This window comes from Acomys minous (genome assembly GCF_964271855.1).
Source record: "Acomys minous genome assembly, chromosome: 11".
NCBI classification, from domain to species: domain Eukaryota; kingdom Metazoa; phylum Chordata; class Mammalia; order Rodentia; family Muridae; genus Acomys; species Acomys minous.
In genome coordinates, this window is record NC_140492.1 from 47,807,961 (window position 1) to 47,823,829 (window position 15,869).

Below are 15,869 nucleotides of genomic sequence, written 5' to 3' on the forward strand. Positions count from 1 at the left end.
GTAAACACACACACACACACACACACACACACACACACAACACACACACACATACATATGCACATGCACACACACACAGAGTTACACACCAGGAAACAATTTTCAGTAGAGTCACATTCCTAAAAGCTGTCGGTATTTATTGCTGATAACTCTTATAAAATCTATTATGGAAAAATTAGCTTAGCAAAAATTTTTCCTTGGGAGTAATGGGAGAAAAAAAAAAACAGGATCAGGGCAGTAGGCACACATATTCAAATAATGGCAAGGTGCTATCATGTGATAAAGCCAGCACAGGGAGCTACACCTAACTCAGGTCAGCTCCCAATATTAAAAAATAAATAAATAAATAATAAGTAAAATAAAATAAAAAATATTAAAATTAGCATTGAAAATCCCCTTCAGTCATGTAGGAACTGCGGGAACAGAAATGCTTTATTTCCTGTTCTGCTCCCTAGAAGCTAGAACATGTCATATAATCAGTTAATATCTGCCAAATGAAAAAAATAGTTAAGAAATGAATTGCCAGAGCTGAAGATACGTCTTAGTGGTTAAGAGCATGTGTTGCTCTTGCAGAGGACTTGGGTTCGGTTCCTAGCTAGTACATCACAACCACCTGAAACTCCAGTTTCAAAGGATCCACCCTCTGCTGGCTTCAACGGCACTGCATACATGTGGTGCACATACATAGAAAACACACATACACATAAAATATAAACAAACCCCCTTAAAAAGAAATGTACCATATCAGAGACTCTTAGCATGCCTCTTTTCTAATATCTCCCTTTCTTCTTCTCTCCCTCTCCTCTGCTCTCCTCTCCCATGCTCTCCTCTCTCCTCTGCTCTCCTCTCCTCTGCTCTCCTCTCCTCTGCTCTGCTCTCTTCTCCTCCCTTCTCCTCTGCTCTCCTCTCCTCTGCTCTCCTTTCCTCTGCTCTCCTCTCCCATGCTCTCCTCTCTCCTCTGTTCTCCTCTCCTCTCTCCTCTGCTCTCCTCTCCTCTGCTCTCCTCTCCTCTGCTCTTCTCTCCTCTGTTCTCCTCTCCTCTCCCCTGCTCTCCTGTCCTCTCCTCTCCTTTCCTAGAATTGCACTAGGTGATGGCTCTTCTTCAGATCAACACTAGCTTGGATATAGGAGTCACATTGTATGCAACCCCACAGTCACCATAGCCAGAGGGGCAAAATGCTGATCTAGAGAAGCGTGTGGATACCAGTACTGACTGAAAACCTGTAAAGTCCCCACCTCGTTCTTCCTGGGGTAAGGTCGCCAGATTCAAAAGAAAAAGAAAAAAAAAAACCCCAGGGAGTATTTACTTAAATTTGAATTTCAAATAATTGGAGGCAGTCTGAGATAAACTTACAGTGCTAAAATATTATGTTTCTGAAATTCAAAACTGAACTGCATCCTGTATTTTAACTGGCAAGCTTGCTCTAGGATACACATTTTCTAAGCAGAAGGGCGGGAGGATTTTCTGACTTTTTAACGGTAGTCTCTCTTCTCTGTGGCTGGCTCTGAGGCCGCATCATTGCAGTTTTATGCTCTCATGGCACTGCAGTCTAAGAGTGAATTTCATTGCGCCCCATTAATTATGCCAAAAAAGAACTCCAATACTTAAAAAAAAAAAGTTTTTGGTTTGGTTTTTCTTTTCTTTCCAAGAGTGTGTGCTGAAAACCACTGATGTGTTTACTTTATTGGTTTGTTTTGGTGTGTGGAGGCGGGATCTCTCCCGGGCCAGCCCCAGCTCACAAAGATTGCCTCAGCCCAGGGACTGGTATTACAGGCATTTGCCATTGCATCCAGCTTGATATGTTTGCTTTAAACACTCAACTGGTGCCACTGGCAAGTCCTGGGGTTTTGCACGGCCCCTAGTACTCAGGCTCTGCAGAGAAGGCTGACCCCCGGGACATCCAGGGATGAAAGGGCAGCATCTGTGTCAAATATCCTGCTACCCATCCGGTACCTCAGTGATACTCAAAGCCAGGACCTCTTACTCTACTTGTGTATACATGACTGCCTGGCTTTGGCTAAGAAATTCACAAAGGAGATGCTCACTCCAGGAACACTGGGTTAGAGACAGGTTCTTAGGGTTGGATGGAGTTGCATAGCCAGCTCCCTGCCTTGTTGACTTTTTCTGCTTGGAGATGCCCTGTCTGGAATGCCTGTACGGAATTTCCAGGACTATGCACTTGGTCTCCTAGATGCAGAGGTGGCATCGGAACTGTTGACGATGAGCTCCTAAGGGCCGGGATAAAGTGTTACAGGGGCAGAGGGCTGTGGATCCAGACCCACTTGGGCTGGGGTGGAGCTAGTAGCTGCTTTAGAACTTGAGAGATCCTGACTCTCTTCTGGGGTTATGGGAGCTTTCTAATCTTGGAAACCCCAGTACAATGCCTATCTATAAGGCAGGGACCACCCGACCCAGCTCCTGGGTACCCTGGCCAAGAATTTATTCTCTTTTCTATCCTCTCTGGCTCCTCCAGAGGACATTGGTAGATTGATTTCTGGCCCATTCCTGGGTTAGGTGTTCTGTCCTGAGTTCACATTTTTGAGGCCACACATGACAGCTTTTAATAGTATTTCTTTTTAATATGAACAAAATGTATATCCGGTAACACTCTCCTACCCTTTAGGAAATAATTGTTGACTAGACATCATTGTTTAGGTTGAAAATGGGACTAGGAGGCTTTGTGTTTCCTAGGTAACTTCCAGACAATTTACCATCTTTATCACAGAGTGGCTCTAACACCATGAAGGAAGGCAGCTGTGGTCTGGGCAAATAGGATTCATAGTAGGAACAATAGTGATGACTCAGCTTCTACATAAATGTGACTCAGCAATAGTGACCCACAGCCTCCTGCTCGAAAATATCCAAAGCTAGTCCTTCCTAGGTCCCAGGAGGCTGCGGCTCAACACAAGCGGTCCTTGTTGCAATCCCTTCACATTGGGCTCAGCCTTGCCGCTACCACCGATCACCTTTGCCATAAGTCTATGTGGACAGATCTCCTGATGCCTTGGGAGGAGGCAGGGATGGAGAAGGTAGGGATGGAGGAGGTAGGGAAGGAAGAGGTAGGGATGGAGGAGGTAGGGAAGGAGGAGGTAGGGATGGAGGAGGTAGGGGTGGAGGAGGTAGAGGTGGATGGAGGAGGTAGGGATGGAGGAGGTAGGGGTGGAGGAGGTAGGGGTGGAGGAGGTAGGGGTGGAGGAGGTAGGGATGGAGGAGGTAGGGGTGGAGGAGGTAGGGGTGGAGGAGGTAGGGATGGAGGAGGTAGGGGTGGAGAAGGTAGAGGTGGATGGAGGAGGTAGGGATGGAGGAGGTAGGGATGGAGGAGGTAGGGGTGGAGGAGGTAGGGGTGGAGGAGGTAGGGATGGAGGAGGTAGGGGTGGAGGAGGTAGAGGTGGATGGAGGAGGTAGGGATGGAGGAGGTAGGGATGGAGGAGGTAGAGGTGGATGGAGGAGGTAGGGGTGGAGGAGGTAGGGGTGGAGGAGGTAGAGGTGGATGGAGGAGGTAGGGATGGAGGGGGTAGGGATGGAGAAAGTAGGGATGGAGGAGGTAGGGATGGAGGAGGTAGGGGTGGAGGAGGTAGGGGTGGAGGAGGTAGGGATGGGGGAGGTAGGGATGGAGGAGGTAGGGGTGGAGGAGGTAGGGATGGAGGAGGTAGGGATGGAGGAGGTAGGGGTGGAGGAGGTAGGGGTGGAGGAGGTAGGGATGGAGGAGGTAGGGATGGAGGAGGTAAGGGTGGAGGAGGTAGGGATGGAGGAGGTAGGGATGGAGGAGTTAGGGGTGGAGGAGGTAGGGGTGGAGGAGGTAGGGGTGGAGGAGGTAGGGATGGAGGAGGTAGGGGTGGAGGAGGTAGGGGTGGAGGAGGTAGGGGTGGAGGAGGTAGGGATGGAGGAGGTAGGGGTGGAGGAGGTAGGGGTGGAGGAGGTAAGGGTGGAGGAGGTAGGGATGGAGGAGGTAGGGATGGAGGAGGTAGGGTTGGAGGAGGTAGGGGTGGAGGAGGTAGGGATGGAGGAGGTAGGGGTGGAGGAGGTAGGGGTGGAGGAGGTAGGGGTGGAGGAGGTAGGGGTGGAGGAGGTAGGGGTGGAGGAGGTAGGGGTGGAGGAGGTAGGGGTGGAGGAGGTAGGGATGGAGGAGGTAGGGTTGGAGGAGGTAGGGGTGGAGGAGGTAGGGATGGAGGAGGTAGGGATGGAGGAGGTAGGGGTGGAGGAGGTAGGGGTGGAGGAGGTAGGGATGGAGGAGGTAGGGGTGGAGGAGGTAGGGGTGGAGGAGGTAGGGGTGGAGGAGGTAGGGATGGAGGAGGTAGGGGTGGAGGAGGTAGGGGTGGAGGAGGTAGGGATGGAGGAGGTAGAGGTGGATGGAGGAGGTAGGGATGGAGGAGGTAGGGATGGAGGAGGTAGAGGTGGATGGAGGAGGTAGGGGTGGAGGAGGTAGGGGTGGAGGAGGTAGAGGTGGATGGAGGAGGTAGGGATGGAGGGGGTAGGGATGGAGAAAGTAGGGATGGAGGAGGTAGGGATGGAGGAGGTAGGGGTGGAGGAGGTAGGGGTGGAGGAGGTAGGGATGGGGGAGGTAGGGATGGAGGAGGTAGGGTTGGAGGAGGTAGGGGTGGAGGAGGTAGGGATGGAGGAGGTAGGGTTGGAGGAGGTAGGGGTGGAGGAGGTAGGGGTGGAGGAGGTAGGGGTGGAGGAGGTAGGGGTGGAGAAGGTAGGGGTGGAGGAGGTAGGGGTGGAGGAGGTAGGGATGGAGGAGTTAGGGGTGGAGGAGGTAGGGGTGGAGGAGGTAGGGATGGAGGAGGTAGGGATGGAGGAGGTAGGGGTGGAGGAGGTAGGGGTGGAGGAGGTAGGGGTGGAGGAGGTAGGCGTGGAGGAGGTAGGGGTGGAGGAGGTAGGGGTGGAGGAGGTAGGGGTGGAGGAGGTAGGGGTGGAGGAGGTAGGGGTGGAGGAGGTAGGGGTGGAGGAGGTAGGGATGGAGGAGGTAGGGGTGGAGGAGGTAGGGGTGGAGGAGGTAGGGGTGGAGGTGGTAGGGATGGAGGAGGTAGGGGTGGAGGAGGTAGGGGTGGAGGAGGTAGGGGTGGAGGAGGTAGGGGTGGAGGAGGTAGGCATGGAGGAGGTAGGGATAGAGAAGCTCTATGGCAGAGAGAGCTAGATAGGAGCCAGAAGATACAGCTTTCTATTAGAAAAATGTTTGTTTGTTTCAATGTTAAGATTCATTTTATTAGTGCATGTAGAATGTATATGCAGGTGCCCCCGAGGCCAGGAGAGGGTGCCATATCCTCCAAAGCTACAGTTACTGTAGGTTGTGAGCTGCCCAGTGTGGGTGCTGGGAACTGAATCTAGATCCTCTGTAAGAGCTGCAAACCCTCTTAAGTACTGAGCCATCTCTCCAGTGCCCACCCCTACCCCCATGCTTAAGCTGTAAGAATCTTACAAAGAAATTTTCCTTTGCCACGTGCTAGAAATTATATTACTTTTAATAAATTACGAGACAAATTAAACCATTTTTTTACTATTATAGAAAACTCCTCTATATTATATGGCTTTCCTCCTTTCAAATTAATACCTATCTATCTATTATTTTCCTTTTTCCTTCTTTTTCTCATTGCTTTCTCTCTTTCTTTTCAGGGTTTCTAAACCCTGGTGCCATTTTTGATGGAATAATTCTTTGTTGTCCTGTTCACTGGAGCCTTTCTAACTTTTACTCCAGTCATGTCACAAGTCTCCTGGGGACAAAGTTGACTTCCCCACTAAGAGCCACAGCAGCACAAACCTCCATTGATAACGGCTGCCTGGTCTACACCACAGCTCCTGCTATGAACACATCTGCACATGCCTCCTCCCTTTCTGGCACACATGTTCACAATCCTTCTGCTTCCTTACGTGGAGCACGATGCTTTCTCCCTTTGCACTGACACACTTGTGCTTACACTTTACATGCTAAAGTGTATCCTTGCTTGAATTCATGCCAATTCAACTCCTCTTCCCTCCTCAAGTCACCACAGGCACTATGCGTGTCTTTACTTGTGTGAGGAGTGTTCATTTATGACTTTGCAATGGAGAACGAAGTCAACCGTACCTCCCCCAGGGCCTGTGCATTCCTGCACTGCCCGGAATGAACTCCTCCTGCGTGTGTGTGTGTGTGTGTGTGTGTGTGTGTGTGTGTATGTGTGTGTGTGTGTGTGTGTGTGTGTCTGTGTGTGTATCTGTATGTGTGTGTGTGTTTGCTTCTGTCTGTCTGTCTGTCTTTCTGTCTGTCTGTGTGTGTGTATATCCTAACAAATATACACAGTACTTATCTGAAGTAAATGTTTTTGTTGAAACATAAGCCTTACATTCTGCTACTGACTGTGTTTTCTATGAAATATGTGGATTCTAGAATTCATCAAGTAAACCAATTTTAGTTAGTTTAGACTACATCCTTTTTTTTCCAGCCAATCTAGATTCCTTCCTATTTCTCCAAACATGCTTGGTATAGCCCAGCTCCATACCATTGTGGGAATAGCTTCTCCCTATTCAGGTCCGCCTCAAATACTACTTCCACTTTTACAACACCCCTGACACACACATATTCTCTCTCTCTCTCTCTCTCTCTCTCTCTCTCTCTCTCTCTCTCTCTCTCTCATAAAAAAAAATCTTGCTTTTCTTCTTTTATCTCTGCCAAGTCCCTATTGCTTTTGTCTTTAATTTGGGTTCACTCCTTGCCTCAAAGACCCAATCTCCTTAGACCTACAGCTCTTTAGAATGGTTTCTTACTGAGAATTGGCTAAGCCATAGAAAGAGCAGAGGTTGGCCTAAAGTACTCAGTTAATACTTGGGGCAAGTGTAGGTAAATACAGAAAAGCCCAGCTTATGACCCACATGGTTTGGAAAGTTTTCTGAATTCATGTAAGCTAGGAAAAATAAAGATGCATCGGACATCCTCAGTAGGCAACAGGCAGAAGAAACCATTGCTTTTATAAGACCAACCAACAAAGCAGGAAACATTTAGTTACCCAAAACATAGGGTGTGAAACATAGTTGGACAAGACCAAAGCAAGGGAGGGGAGGCAAGGAGTAAAGAACTCCATCAGGTCCTGAGTCTGAGTGCTGCCTTGAAGCTTTTCATGCAACCAAGTCAGAACAGACAGAGTTCTGCATGTGAGAGGTCCATGGGGCCCTCAGTGAAAGGCCACAGAAACTGCTGCGACTTGGAGTGCGGTGCTCAGAGAAGCTGAAGAAAGAAGAACCAGGCCTTCAGAGCCTGGAGCTGAGGTCAAGGAGACAAGATAGAATTGGCTTTAACAGACTAGGATTGATTGGATGAGGCCGGAGGAGTCAGGGCCACAGTGCTGTGGAGGACATGGGGTAACCACAGTTCAAGAACTGTGACTTTTGAGGATTTAAATGACATTGGTGGGGGTGGGGGTGGGGCGGTGAAAGTGGAGATGGGCCAGTAAGTAGGCTTCTTGACCTGGAGGTTCTTTGGGGAGTTGAGATTTCACGGGGTGGGGCTGGAGAGAGCACTGGAAGCAAAAGTGTTAGAAGACAGGGCCTGCAGGATCAAGGAAAGAGCAGCGGCTGCGACAGAAGAGCCCATTTCCATGGTGTATGAGTAGGACGCTCATGGGCACCTCAGTAGCTATGTGTGAGTAGGACGCTCGTGGGCACTTCAGTGGCTATGTGTGAGTAGGACGCTCGTGGGCACCTCAGTGGCTATGTGTGAGTAGGACGCTCGTGGGCACCTCAGTGGCTATGTGTGAGTAGGACGCTCGTGGGCACCTCAGTAGCTATGTGTGAATAGGACGCTCGTGGGCACCTCAGTAGCTATGTGTGAGTAGGATGCTCGTGGGCGCCTCAGTTGCTATGTGTGAGTAGGACGCTCGTGGGCACCTCAGTTGCTATGTGTGAGTAGGATGCTCTTGGGTACCTCAGCTACAGGGAAGAGCAGCGATGGGAAGCTTCTGTTTGTTTTGAGTTTGGGCAAGACTAGGAGTTGTTTGTTGACACAAGGAAAGGAGTTGGGAAGTTGAAGAGCCTGAAGCTTTGAGACAGAAAACTTAACAAGCAAAGTTTGTAGAAGGTGAGGTAGGACGCCCCGCCGCGCCCCCCCCCCCCCCCCCGAAGAAGGGCTGGTTTTAGAAGGAGTATGGGCGTCTTCCTCTGGAAAAGAAGAGGAGAAAGGGTTGGGAGTGAGGAATGACGTAACTAAAGCGAAGATGGGGTACCTCACCTCTAAATGTGATAAGCCCTTGAACAAGAGGTTAAGGTTTGTTTCTGCGTGTGTGTGTGTGTGTGTGTGTGTGCCGAAGCCGCAGTGTCGGTAAAGCTGCTTCTCCACCAGGCTAGTGATGAAGCAAATGTCTCAGGGAGCTGAGCAGAGGTGGTTTGATGCAAAGGACCTGGGAACAACAGTGAAACTCTAGGATTCTCTTCAGGTGACTTGGTTTTTTCCTGAAAACAGTGAAACAAAACAAAACACCTCTAGTCATCCTTCAGCACCAGCCTCAAATGTCCCTTCCTCTGACGATAGAAACCAAACCATGGGAGTCATTCTCTAGTACCACCCGCGCGCACATGCGCACGCGTCCCGCCCCACCCCCACCCCCCCCATCCCCCCACCCCCACCCCCACCCCCACCTCCCGACACACACACATTGGCACTTGTAGTAAAAGAACCCTCATGAATTTTTTTTAAAAGAAGGTCTGTTTTAAATCTGTTTCTCTGGCATAGTCTTGCCTTAGAAACCACAAGTCTGAAATCCTGTTGCAGGTGGGACTCAGTGAACTCACCATGAACAAATGATGCACCGCAACACCAGGGATACAGTCAGCTGACCCCTACCCTGTGCTCTGAGTGCCTACCCTTCCTCTCAATCCCCTATGGGTGGGTGTGGTTATTCCTGATCAACATATGAGGAAACTGAGGCAAGGGGTAAAGAAGGAGTGGCCCAAGGTTTCTATAGATATATTTCTGAGCTATTTATGTTTTAAAGTCAGGGTCTCATGTAATTCATGTTCACTAAATATGTAGCCAAGGATGACCTTGAACTTCTTTCCTCCTGCCTCTGGTACCCCAGTGCTGGGATCATGGCCATGCACTACCGGGCCTGACTTATGCCATGCTGGGCTTTCTTCATGCTAGGCAAGTACTCTACCAACTGAGCTGTATCCCCAGCCTCACCACGCAGAAGTTCTCTGCTTCTGACTGCAAAGCCCACATTTTCTCCTCTCGGTCCTGCAGATGCTCCACCAAGTGTGATCAGAGAAGGGCAGTAGTGGAGACACAAGATCAAGGCCAGCATCATGGGCATGCTACTGGTTAAGTTAAACGGATCATGAGCTGGGCGTGGTAGTGCACGCCTTTAGTCCCAGCACTCAGGAGGCAGAGGCAGGCAGATCTCTGTGAGTTCAAGGCCAGCCTGGTCTACAAAATGAGTCTAGGACAGCCAAGGCTACACAGAGAAACCCTGTCTCAAAAAACCAAAATAAATAAATAAACACAAACAGATCATATTTAGAAACGTTGAAAAGACTTGGGGGTAAAAGAAAAAGAGAAAAAGGAAAAAAAAGGCTTGGTGCTGGAGTTAATATTCTGCTCTAAGTCTTGGAATTTTCTTTGTTAGTTTTTAGGTTTTTTTTCAAGACAGAGTTTCTCTGTATAAACCTGGCTGTCCTGGAACTCTTTTTGTAGACCAGGCTGTCCTTGAACTCAGAAGTCTACCTGCCTCTGCCTCCTGAGTGCTAGTGTTTGTTTTGTTTTGTTTTTTGTTTGTCTTTTTTTCTTCTTCTTCTTCAAGACAAGGTTTCTCTGAGTAGCTTGGCTATCCTAGACTTGCTTTGTAGACCAGGCTGGCCTTGAACTCACAGAGATGAGCCTGCCTCTGTCTTCTGAGTGCTAGGATTAAAGGCGTACAACACCATGCCCAGCAAATTTAACAAAGGGTCATGAATTTTCATTTGGCACTAGGTCCTTCAAAATAGATAGTATTGCATGCAACCATAATCTACCGAGTTGGAAGAGTTTTAAAGGGTCACCCACTCTACCCCCATCCATCCTACAAATGAGGAAACCGAGTTACAGAGAAAGAAAGTGGGACCTTTAGTCACAGAGCTCACTAATAGCAGAGCCATCCATGGAAGCCAACACCCCTGGTTTTTCTTCACTTCCATCCATGGAAGCCAACACCCCTGGTTTTTCTTCACTTCCCACTCCATCTTCTCAGTGGGAGGGAATTTCCCTCTTTATCATAGAAATGTATCTCTAGGCAAAATATCATTTGTGGAGCTAAGCCAACTTACTTCATGTCAGGGCAGATGGCCCTAGATTTTTAATAAAACCAGGTACATATTGACCTGAATGCGATTCCAGTAAACCACAGAGTCTAGTTTGTAGTGAATAAGATCTTTAGCTGAGCATCTTGTCAAATACCTCTCTTTACTCCCTGGGCAAGGCTGGCTCATCCAGGATCATTCAGGGAGTCATTATCAAAGCAACCATGGAGAGTCCAAGGTCAAAGCTAACTCCTACCAAAGCTGGCCCAGACAGGAGGAGCACAGCACAACACAGCTCCATGTCTGTTGAACTGCAAGGATTCCCCAAGACCTCTTAGTTTCATCTCCAGAGGCTAAAACAGGTATCCAAACATTCCTAAAAAATCTATGCTCACCTCTTTTGAGGCTGAATACTTGGGAGTCATAAGCGTGGAGATTTCCAGACTTCAGAATCCTGTAAGAGCAGTGGGTGGAAAATACTGTAAGAGCAGTCTGCTATGATATTGTGTCTTCTAGATAAGAAAGGAAATCTCAACAACATGGTGGCCTAAACAAGACCTGAACAATGATACCATCAAGTGACATGCCAACACAGATGGTGGAAGCTTCACAAGGCCCCACCCCTAGAGGAAGAGCTACAGGAAAATAACAGCTGCTGGGGTGGGGAGGATCAATCTTCAGGGAAGAGCACTCCTAATTGATTGTCTAAGGTGAGGTGCCAGATCTTAAAACATACACATATGAGCAACACAGTGATGATGATGGTGATGGTGATGGTGATGGTGATATGATGTTGATAATACACATTTGCCTCAGATAAACCTAAGCTGATGGTTCTGTTCACCTTATAGCCAGAAGCTATAAGAGATGGGTTAGATGGCTTTTAAAGGTCACCTGTGCCTACCACAGGGTTAAGGAGAGAGGGTTGACAAGGGAATGTGACCAAGAGAAATCTGGCTATGCCTTTAAAAGGTTTCTCTAGGTCTCATAGGGTTGCGAAAAACATTTTGAAGAACTTCTGTTCCAAGCTTTGCAAGATGTGATGGCCACACATAGCATCACTGGACATAAAGCACTACAAGGGGAAAGAGCTTGACCTCTTGTCCACAGATATGACCCATGACCTGAATAGAGTTTGGTGTTTGGTGAGTGCTCAGCTAATACTTCCAGTGGAATGAGCACTGCACCTAGGTTGAAGAACTTAGTTCTTCCTAAGGATACAGTGTTCTTAAACTAACAAAAGATGACAGAGTGAATGTACATCTCTCTCTCTCTCTCTCTCTCTCTCTCTCTCTCTCTCTCTCTCTGTGTGTGTGTGTGTGTGTGTGTGTGTGTGTAGTACACTCATATATGAATATATTCATCAAATATATATACACATATATAGTATCTTCTGACAAAAAAAAATACGTGTATGTGTGTTTCCATGTAAGACAGAGTAAAAGAGAAGTGGGTGAAATGTATTTGTACTCTTTATTTCTGATACCACAACCTGTTGTCCAGACCACACCTGCCTTCCCTCATGGAACTCGGCTGTCTGCCTGTAATCACAGGAACCATGGCCAACATTCAGCTGTCACTAGGGAAAGGGCAGCTGTGGACAGCAAAGGCTTTGATGAATAGAGGGAGTAAGTAGGAGTGAGATTGACTCCTGGGAAAGAAAATGAGAGCAACAACCAGCCCAGACTGTAGAACCACCTGTGCCAATAAAAGCCACACTGTGAAAAGTGAGGAGACTTTGAAATCAACAGCTCCGTGAGCTCTGGGAGAGAAATTTGAAGAAATTACAGTTGATGGCAGAAATAGTCCGCACCTTTCTAGACAGTGCGAGCTCAGTATTAGGAGAGGATGGGAAGGAAGCTCATTAACAGGAGAGTAAATGGTGAGGAATTAGCTTTAACCCTCATGAACAAGATGAACAATGCCCTTGGGTCTATACAAAAACAGAATAAAACTTCCACAATTAGCTTTATTTATTTATTCAGTGGTGTGTGTGTGTGTGTGTGTGTGTGTGTGTGTGTGTGTGTGTATGTGTGTGTGTGTGAGAGAGAGAGAGACAGAGAGAGAGAGAGACAGAGAGAGAGAGAGAGACAGAGAGACAGAGAGAGAGACAGAGAGACAGAGAGACAGAGACAGAGAGAGAGGGAGGGGGGAAAAGGAGGGAGGAAGGGAGGGAGAGAGAGGGGGAGGAGAACATCTGTTGAAGACAGAGAACTACTCACAGGAGTCCATTTTTCCTTCTACCCTGTGGTTCCCGGGGGATGGAGCTTGGGCTGCCACACTAGACCACAGCGTGTTTACCTGCTGAGCCACCTCTCCAGTCTTTCTGTGGGAAGTATCTGTGAAAGTGAATAAACTCGAGTCAATAAGCAAATCTCAGATTGCTGCTGCTGCTGCTGCTGCTACTGTTTTGCAATATCCATATCACAAAACATTGTGTGCCACTGTTTCAATCCTGGTTTAACAAGTGTCATCTCTTTAATTAGTAAATAATGTGTTTGTGTTAATAACAAATATTTCAGTGTCAGTGCTGGAGACACAGCTGGGGGGTGGGGGTAGGCGTTTAAAGATGCTTGTCACTAACCCTAACAAGCCAACTATGATCTTCTGGAGCCAGAGGGTGGAAGGAGAGAACCAACCCTCACAAGTTGTCCTCTGACCTCTGCAGGAGTGCCATGGGACATGCTCAACACCCCATATCCACATGCACAAGATAAATGTTAAATTGTTTTAATTGACAGAAATAAATATTTCAGTACAGTTGTACATGGCCTACGTGTAAGGATACGTCCTAAGAAATGCTTTGTCAGTGATTTTTTGTGTGTGTGACTACCATAGTCATCATAAGCAGACTCCTGAACTTTCATCCACTGTTTTCATTATTTTGATGATTGGTTTTGGCCCTAAATTTGACCAGTGGGAGCTCCTCTGAACGGACTTCTGTTTTCTTTGAATGACGACCTATTATTCTTTAAACGTGTCTTTATTTTCTGTCACAAGATAGTTCAGGCTCAGCTTGATCTTTCCTCGCCCTTGCCTGGCAGCCAATAAGGAGGGGACTCTGGCTTCTTTCAATAGAGGATAAATAGAAAGACCAGCATCTGAGGACTGAACCTGTTTAGTGTTACAAAGACCTATAGTTATTTCTGTGTCTCTTGTCGCTCATGTTTTAACGTCCCCAGCCTCACTCCAAACTTCCAAGCATTTCCTCTTTCCATCTTTATAAATACTGTTTCAGATGGTGAAAAGCATTGACCTACTGTCCCCTCTACCTCTACTTATTTTCTCAGTTGATTTATTTTCTGAATATAGCAAATCCCCAGCCTCCAGAAGCTTCTCCTCCTTGATGCCCCTGAATCTTCTCTGTGCTTCTGCTTTTTATCCACCACCATCCCATGCCACACAGCCCTGTCCCCAAGCATGAGAAGTGAAAGGCAAGGACACACATCTGGAAACTTTGCCCAAGTGGTCCTATGTATGCAAGTAAATCTGCATATCACTGGACTAGATACTATGAATACGAGTAAGCCTCAGGTCCAAACCATCAAACTTACTACCTGCCATTTTCTTGAAGCATCTTTCCTTGCTCTTGTTTCAAGGATTCTGTGGTTGGAAGACTGGAAATGGCAGTCATGTAATTGCAGAAAAAATATGTGTGTATTGGTTAATTACTCTATAGTGATACGTTTAAAAGACATACTTTCATTTTTCTCAATTTTGAAGACTAAGAAGGCCAGAACAAGGTGTTATTGCACCCAGTGTCTTCTGAGGACCAGCTTCCTGTTTTGGAGATCATCTTTTTTGTATATTAAGATTTTATTACTCTATAGTGATTATACATAATTGTGAAGAGAATATAATTTTACCTTAGTATAGGTCCAAGGTGAAAACAGTCTTGGGATGCCACCACACTAAGACTTTGTCTCTATAAACTGATAAACATCTCAGATAGAGGAGGAAGTATCAGGCCAAGACAAAAGACTTGCAGAGGCCTGCAACTCTGACTGGACTATTGTATTGCAAAATGACCATTGTGGGAGAAGAGTACCTGAGAGAGAGGTGGGAGATTCCTGCCCCATGGTGCAGGAAGTTGGAGGACTGGTGACAGTGGCACAATGGTCTGGGGGGGGGCTGGGGGGGGCAGTGTGTGTGTGGAGGGGGAATACCTCCAAGTTCGGTCCATGGATGGTGTTGCTTCTTCTGTCAGATAGATGATCTGCTAGACCCCTGAGAATTACACCAGGGGAATTGCTCCATGGAACTGATACCCAGACGGTTTCATTCTTGTTCTCCTTAATCTTCTTTCCTTCCTATTTAGGGTAGTTGGGTTATAAGGGAGGTACATGCCTTTAATAAATTCCTAATAAAGTAGAATCTTTAAGGAGTCAGAGCCAACAAGTGGCACTGAACATGGGGCCTGATGGGTTCTTTCATTTCTAATGACATGAGGGAAGATTGAAGTTTCAAGGATATAAAAATGCTGTTTCAGGGTATGAGTAAAACCACAACTGCTGTTGGAAAACTCTTTCCTGCTTTATACTTAGAGGAAATTTTCTTCTTTTTCTTTGTCTTTTCATTGTATTTTGTTCTTAGAAGGATTGGAATAAAAGACTGATAAGATAGGAAAACCAGAAGTGTCAGTAAATTGCATCCTTTTGGAAAGAATTGCAGACTTGACTAAACAGCTAGTAAAAGTACGGAAAGAAGTTGAAGGACTGGGAAAGCAAATAGCATCTTTGATAAAAGGGGGTGAAGAAAAACGGAAACTAGAGGAACAGGAAAGCAGACAAACAAAAAGGTCTTTGGAGAAAAATGTTCTGATAGAGGAACCCTCCAAAGCCATACAGACACCATCAGCTTTTCCAGTTATTGTAAGACATGTGCCTGCTCATAGTGGTGCTGAGGGGTATGATGAAATGGCATACCGTCCAATGGATATGTTGGATTTAAAAAACATTTTACAGAATCTATCGTCAGGTATGAGGTGCATTTGGCTTTTGTTAAACAAATGTTAAATAACTGGGGTACGCAGCCAAGACCTGTTCCCCAAGATTGGAAAAGTCTGGTTTCAGTGGTATTAGAAGTGACACAACAATTACAATGGTTATCGTGATGGTGAAGTGAGGCCGTGAGAGTAGAACAAGGAAATATGACAAAGGGGATAAATGTTGATAAAGATCAATTGCTTGGTGAAGGGCGATATGCCAACTTAAGAGAACAAATTCAATCTGAAGATAGAGTAATTGAGCAATGTCGTGTTGCAGCCTTAAGAGCTTGAGACATGGTAGAGGAACCATGTAAGGCGACCATTCCACAACCATTCCGTTTCCTAAGGTATTTCAAGGGTCTGGAGAAGCCTTAACAGATTTTTTGCAGAGACTGGGTACAGCTCTAAACAGAGCCACACCAGATTCTGAAACCAAATAAGCATTGAAACTGATCATGGAATATAAGAATGTAAATACTGAGTGTAAGAGGACAATTAGACCATTAAAGGAAAGAGGAGCTCCATTAGATGAATGGGTAAGAGAGACAGTATTAACTCTCAGGCGCATCAAAATAATATTATAGGATAAGCTATAGCCAGAGGTCTCAGATATCATGAAACCTGTGTGCTTTAATTGTGGCA